This window comes from Equus asinus, unplaced genomic scaffold, assembly GCF_041296235.1.
Source record: "Equus asinus isolate D_3611 breed Donkey unplaced genomic scaffold, EquAss-T2T_v2 contig_193, whole genome shotgun sequence".
NCBI lineage: Eukaryota > Metazoa > Chordata > Mammalia > Perissodactyla > Equidae > Equus > Equus asinus.
Window position 1 is genome coordinate 2,509,345 of NW_027224842.1, and position 7,954 is coordinate 2,517,298.

The 7,954-nt window shown below is 34.3% G+C and overlaps 1 pseudogene; it reads right to left on the bottom strand.

Moving 5' to 3' along the window:
• Positions 1 to 2,301: 2,301 nt before the first annotated feature.
• On the bottom strand, positions 2,302 to 3,240 carry LOC123283873 (olfactory receptor 2L5-like; annotated as a pseudogene).
• Positions 3,241 to 7,954: the final 4,714 nt, after the last annotated feature.

Consider the following 7,954-nt stretch of genomic DNA (forward strand, 5'->3'; position numbering starts at 1 on the left):
GACCGCGTGACCCAGCTGTTTAATCAGACAAGCTGAGTAGACAACTGTCAGTCTGCTTTTTTCTTTCTCACTTCTTTAAAATTAAGCTCATAGATGACAATCTCTCTTAAGCTCTTTTCCTTGTCAAAGAAAGTCATATGGAAGTCAAATCAACAATGTAGGTTCATTTATTTATAAAGAATAAACGTGAAATAATTGTCAGAATGTGTCCTTTTCATTGAAGTTAGGTAGCAATAAGCATGATTTGAAATAGTGAGACCATCATTTGGAAGCTTTAAGTTTATTTTCATTCAGATTTTTTATTTTAAAATGCCATTTATTAGCTTTATATTTAAAATTAAATTCAGAGTTACATGAAATTGGCTGATATGGATAGGTTGAAATTTATTCATAAGAGAAATTTTTTTATAAAAAATTCTCCTTGAGAATCATTAGCTCTATCTTTACTGTAATTTATATTTTTATATAAGGTATCAGAAATTCAGTCCAAATTTTCATAACCCACAAACACTCTTAATATCTCCGATAACTTAAGCAGATTCTTCTCAAAATTAAAAATCACCAAAACGTAATTGCAACTTAGCATTTGCCACCAGTGACTGACAATATTTTCAATTATATTGACAACAACCGAAGTTCCTAAAACTATAAATTTTGATGAAGATAAATTTGGAGAAAAGAGTTCCAGAAAAATCTTATGACCAATATTGATATTACATAATAAACTATATCTATTGATTATATATAAAATTATAATACAAACATATTGTTTGTAATTTGTATTTCATTTTATAGCTAATAAATTAATTCTGAAGGAAGAAACTTTATACTTTAGCACCAATAGTGGTAGTCTTTCCTGCTTTTTGAACAAGAAGCCTCGTATTTTCATTTTGTGCTGTGCCCTTCAAATTCTGTGGAGTATGACCCTTCCCCTCCTGCCATACCTGAGAGGGTAAAGAGCGTTTCTGCACTCATCACTGATGGGCATTTCACCGAGGGAGTTTACTGGAGCTGATGGATTTTTATTGGATGTAATGGTGGGATCTATTTGTGATAGCGACTGAGCCATAATATCAATGAGTAAAATTGATCCATAGATGTTGGCTTCTCTCAACATATTTCAGTAGAGCTATGAGATGCAGTAATGGGGAATAAAATCTCATCTGAGAGACATTATCTAATGCTACGAGTAGCAGTGGCTACTATTAAAAAAGAGACAAAAGGTTCAGAATGGAGTCGTATGCGCTAAGCCCAAATCACAAAACTGAGATTTGATACCAAACTTAATTACAATTTCAACCTTCCACAGGGTTGGAGTCTCAAACCAGTCAATCTGGAATTACCCCTTCAGCACCAGTGACATAACCCACCTAATGGACTCCTGCCATCCCCCAAGGGAAGGTGACCTTGCCTGAAACAATCAGCTCTTTGCAAGAGTAACTTTCTTGCCCTGCCTGCTTCTGCCTATAAGAGTGTTTCATTGTGTAAAGTTCTTCAGAGCTCCTTTCTGTTTACTAGATGGGATGTTGCCCGATTCATTAAATATAACCAATACAACCTTTAAAATTTATTCAGTTGAATTTGTTTCTTAACATTACTTAGGATGCAAACAGTATATGTAGAAAACCAGTGATGGGTGTGGGAATGTCCTTGATTAATGAATTCCCACTAATTTGACTAAACCTTTGAGCCACTCATCGTATAATTAACTGCACAATTTCCTTGACCTCTGTTAGCACCTCCACGTTTTTATTGTTGATCCTGAGGTATACCTGAAATTAAATCGTTTCCTTAGCATTCATCACCCTATTAGAGACATAAACCTCTCATATTCCACTCAGAGTAGTATAAGGAATTCTGAACCCCTGATGAATTCTTGAAGTCTCAGCTAAATACCTGTAATGATAAGTTTCTTTAAATTAAAAGAAAGACTAACTGGCATGGTAAATTACAGGTTTACTATGAGAATAACAAGAAGTCTTCTGACTTTCAATTAGATCTTGACATTCAGGAAAAATTTATTTTTGTTTTAGATATTTTTGAAAATAGTAGAACTGCTATGATGAATGACAACTTCAGTTAGTTTCTCCTTTCGTTGCTGCATGACAAACAATAATTATCATCAACATCACATCAGCAAAAAATAAATTAATTTGGAAATTTATTTGAAATTGATGGGAAAAAGCATCATGAAGAAAAAAGATAAGGCTTAGAATTTTATATATGTATATATATACTCACATGCATATATATTTACAAGAGAATTTTGTCCAGACCTAAGTGATAATCTTCTTCTCTCGATTAATTGTGGTCCTTGCACCCTAAGCATAAAATAATATTTTTAATTCTGTACACTGGTGAATGAACGTATATCCAAGTCCTGGCTACACATGCAAAAAGCTCTGTCTCCATTTTCACAGGGCAGATTCTCTGAATCACTCTTCTGAGGGCCCCCATCACCTCTCTGTTTCTCAGGCTGTAGACAATGGGGCTGAGCAGTGGGGTCAGGATGGTGTAGAAGACAGCCAGAACCTTGTCCTTTGTTGGCGATCTTAGGGATCTTGGGTGTAGATAAGTGTAAACAAGTGGCACATAATAGAAAGTCACCACAGTCAGGTGGGTGCTGCAGGTGGAATAGGCCTTCTTCCTCCCTTCTGCTGAGTGCATGCGGTGGACAGCAAGGAGAACACCGCCATGAGAATATGCAATGCCAATGAAACGAAACACGGGGAAGAGGGTGGTGCTCACAAACACTGTGTACTCATAGACCCAGGTATCCATGCAGGCCGGAGTCAACATGGCCGCGACATCGCAGAAGAAATGGTTGATGGCCCTGGATCAACAGTAAGGGATGTGGAAGGCATATGTGGTGTGGGCACAAGAGTTGACAGAGCCCATTATCCAAGATCCTCTTATCATCAGCACACACATTCTTTTGCTCATACGAATGGGATAGTGGAGAGGAAAGCAAATAGCTATATAACGATCACACGCCATAGATGTCAAGAGCAGCGCTTCCGCACCTGCTAAAGTCAAGAAAAAGAAGCTCTGAACCCCATATCCAATGAAGGAGATAGATTTGTTTCCAAAGAGAAAATTAGAAATCATTTTGGGGACAATGGTGGAGATGTAATTCAAGTCAATGATGGAGAACTGACTAAGTAAAAAATACATGGGTGTGTGGAGCTGGGAGTCCAGGAAGATGAGGAGAATCATGCACAGGCTGCCAAACAAGGCCATTAGGAAAATGAGAACAACGAGAATGAAGAAGAACAGGCCAATTTTTGACAGTGGAAACAACCCCAATAAAATAAAATCAGTTGATGTTAGATTATAATTTTCCATGGAGCATTAACATGATTTTTCCTAGAGACAGACACAAGAGTAAGTGATTTGAGTATAAAACTATAATCTCTTTTTAACTTAATATTTTAGACTGTGTATTATTTAAAATTTCATAGCTCTTAAATGAAGAACTGAACTTATCTATTTTGGGAGAAATAAACTTTATTTTCTGATCCAGAGATTAAAATGTGAAAATGCGAACATTTGTGGCCAAAGTGTTTTCTAAGAATCTATTAAAATATTTTAAAAACAAGATTTCTATTTTGATCTCCTTAGGATAAATATGTTTTACTGCCCTACACAAACTCAGATATCATTAACATCAGTTGTTGTATTCAAAGTTCATGCATAGAAAATTTATGGAAACCCATATATGATAGAGTTCTAGTATCAATAAATGTTTATGACCCTTAAGGGATGATTTTTCTTTCATATTTTTCACTAAAACTTACCTCTAAAATTGAAGTAGTCTATCAGCTCATGTTTGAGGAGCTTTGTCTTTCTTAAATCTTCTTTTCACAATAACGTCAAGTCAAGTTTTCCTGAAGTCAGGTATTATCATTTGGTTCATCTGTTCTGAAATATAGCATAAATCGTTATTGTCAAGTTGCACTTATGCAAAGTCATTCTCTTCTGCCTCCTCACTCAGGTTCTGAGTGCTGCAGTTAAAGAAGACCCTCTGCTCCAACATCTACACACATGCTCATTGTGGCTGTCATCACTCTGCTCAACATCTCCCCAAGAGGATGTTTTCTGTCTCTCTGCTTCTCTAACATGTATATAACATTATACATTGCTTTATGACACTTTGTCTTATTCATTTTTCCCTTTTTTTTGTATTTAAAATTATCTCCAGTTCTAGATAAGTGTGTGAATTTAAGCATATATACTTACCATTTCTCTCTTTTAAAACCCAATTATTATGATGATAAACAACTGGATGTGTTATAAATTAAAGACAGCAGGTGAGCAAAAGGCACAATGAGAAATGAAACAGTTCAGGATTCTCTGAAAGAAAGAATTTGGCTAGAGAAATGTTCAGTTACTTAAATGGAGAAAAAGGACTTGGCACCTTGACGGTCTTCACGGAGGTAGGAGGAGGCTTCTCCTCCAGAGACGTCGGAAGTGAACAAGCTCCACACAGTGCGCGATGTTTTAGTCTTAAATATTATTTTAGAGCCAATGTTCCCAGACTTTTAAGGAAGCTTCCAACATGAAAGAGGAAGATGCACAAATGTGCACACATACACACACAAACACACGTGTATTCACACACACCCCACACAAATATAAAGTGAGTTACACATGATTGGGAAAATGCAGAAAGACAGCACATTTTTAAAAATCAGGATTCATATCTTTAAAGAAGTATGAAACATTATCATTCCACGATGTATTATTAGATTAATTTAAAAAGTGTCAGATAATAAGAAAGGGTTTGCAAATTAAAAAATACATAATAGTTCATCAAATGATTAGGTGAAAGTTTCAAAGACAAAGTGAAAAAATCTACCAGAATTAAAAGAATACAGCAACAACAAAATAAAAAGATTGCCATTTTGAAAAGTTAGGATAATTAGAGAGTTAATACAGGGAAACCAGTGTATGCTTGTTATTCCTAGAAATGCAATTAGCAAAATAATAATGGAGTTAATATTATCAAAAAAAATTTTTCAGAATTGATATATATGATCCACCATATTCAAACATCATGAACAGAACACAGAAAAGTAAATGAGAAATATTTTATTGAAAGATATTTTCTTGAAAATGCTGAATGTCTTCTTGAAAATACTTTCTGAAAACTGTCAACATTGCTGATAAATTTATGACCTGAAAAGTGCCTTGACGGAGTAAATAGCCATAATAATGAAAAGAACTATACAAAGAAATAGTAACTAAATTATCATTAGATTTTATTGTAGTTTATATTTTCGTATTTTAGCAATATATGCTGGAAGATGAAACAACGCTGTCAACTTTGCCCCCCAGACCCAAAGCGGTATGTAACTATGTTGAAAGGATGGGAAACAGAAAAAGAGGTGGAAGTGGGTGGCATGCAGAGCAGGAAGGTTTCCATTCTAAACTGTCCACAAATAAAAATCTGTTAGAACTAAGAAGTTCAGCAGAGTTGCAAGATACAAAAATCAGTTGTATTTCCGTACACTAATAACATACAATCCTAAGAAGAATATAAGAAAACAATTGCATTTATAATATCATCAAAAAGAATAAAATACTTAGAAATAAACTTAACAATGAAAGCAAAAAATATGTGCACTGAAAATCATAAAAGATCCTGAAAGAAATTGGAGAAGAGACAAATAAAGAGAAATGCATCCTGCGTTCGTGGATTGGAAAACTTAATATTATTAAGATGTCGATACTACCATAAGTAACTTCAGATTCAGTGAAATGCCTGTCATAATCCCAATGAGATTATTTACAGAAATGGAAAAATGCATCCTAAAATTCATATGAAATCTCAAGGTGCTCTGAACAGCCAAAATAACCATAAAAAAGAATTAGAGAACTCATTTTTTTCTCATTCAAAACTTACTAAAAAGCTATTATAATAAAAATAGTGTAGTATTGGCATAAAGACAAGCATAAACCAGTAAAATAGAGATACCAGAAAAAAATCCTCACATGTGCGGTCAAATGTCAAATTTTTGACAAGGATCTCAAAACCATTCAATGGAGACATCCTTTCAACAAATCGCAGTGAGAAAACTGGATATCTAGATGCAAATAACAAAATTGTACCATTACTTTACACTATCCACAAAAATTAAATGAACAGAAGAGCTAAATATAGAGCTAAAAGTATACACTCTTAGAAGAAAACATAGAGGAAACATTTCATGATGTTGGATTTAGCTGTGCTTTATTGACTATGACGTCAAAGCACGTAAAACAATAAAAATATAGATAAACTGGACTTCATCAAATTAGAAAATTCCTGTGCATCTAAGAATTTTATCAGCAGGGTGAATCAGCAACCCACAGATGGAAAAATATTTGCAAAATATACATCTGATAAGGGATTGATACAGGGAATATGTAAAGAACTCCTACAACTCAACAAACAGAAAATTAATTTAAAAATTAAAATTTAAAAAGAGTGGAGAGTAAAAGAGGAAGTAGTAAGCAACATTAAGATCACCATGGGTGCCATGTAACCTCTCTTCTTTCGTGGGAAAAAAATATAATAAAGCAGCAGGAACTAGGAAAGGCTATCCATTACAATCTTTATTGAGGATGTGGACCATTAAGTGTTAGGTTTATTCTTCAAGTTTCACTTGGGCACATCCAAAGCACACTCCAATGTGATTAGGCCCTACCTCTTCTCATGACCCTCATCTCACTTTGTCTCTAGAGAGCACATTTATGGATCAGCTCCAAAACCACTTTCTGTTGTCAATTTCATACTCTACAATTCCTTCTGAACAGCATCGAAAATGTGCAGCCACTCGCTCAACCTCAAACTGCATTTCAGATCTTTTGCTTCTTAACTTAAAACTCTTACATGGATTACATCACTCGTTTCTAAACTGCCACCTTAAATTCTAAGTGATTTGAATACAAATGGTAACCAACACTGCCAAAGTGGCTAACATTGAAATCGATACTTTTGTGATCACCTAATGTCCTTGAATGAAAACACCTCTACATCTGAAGAATGTAATTCATGTTACCTACACTGCTGTCAAGCATTGTTGACTTGGCTTCAGTCTTCCCTGTTCCCAGAGGATAGATCACAGACTGTGGGTACAATGCATCCTCTCTTCTTCAGTGAATATTCTTTATCCTGCAAATTCATTTTTTCTATAAATGTCTTGGGCCAAATATGGCCAAATAAACTCTTCTCACATTTGAAGTATCACTGAAATTCATATAAACTTTTATTGTATATTGTATCATAGAGTATCATAAGTATTTTCAATTATATTTCAGAATATGGTATTGTTGCATCTAGGCCCACGTATTATTCACCATAGTTCCAGAACGGTAGTTCATAGACAATATCATCATCTGCTTTTCTGTCAATTTTACCATATTTTATTGTCATTTCATGACCAATTGTTCACAAATAGATCAGTTCTCAGAATTGTATAATATCACATTTTAGGTTTATAAAGAACTCATATCTGAAAAAATGTGAACAAGTGTTCAAGCAGCCCATCCATTTCTTATTTTTAAGGATAAAATATTTATATATCTTATTCAAACCCACTATATTCAAATGGAATTTTCTTTTTGGAGTTCCCTGGTTAATGAGATGCCTGAATGTATCCATGGCTTATTATAAACAGAAGTACTTAATTCTGAATAAATCTCTCTTAAGCACTTGCTGAAGAGTTCCTCTTAAGCGGCTAATAAAGATAAACATACAATTAAGATTAATACCTTTCATTATCTCCACACTTTCACAAACTCACTGGCTTGGTTAGCTGGCTGTGGTCCAACTGTCATAAAATGAACAAAGTCATTTTCTGTAAATTTCCTTGAATATTTTCCAAACCAACATACATATTAAACTTTCATGTCTATACTTGAAATTTTAGGTACATCCAATGAAACTCAGCAGCAACAATGATTCTAGGGC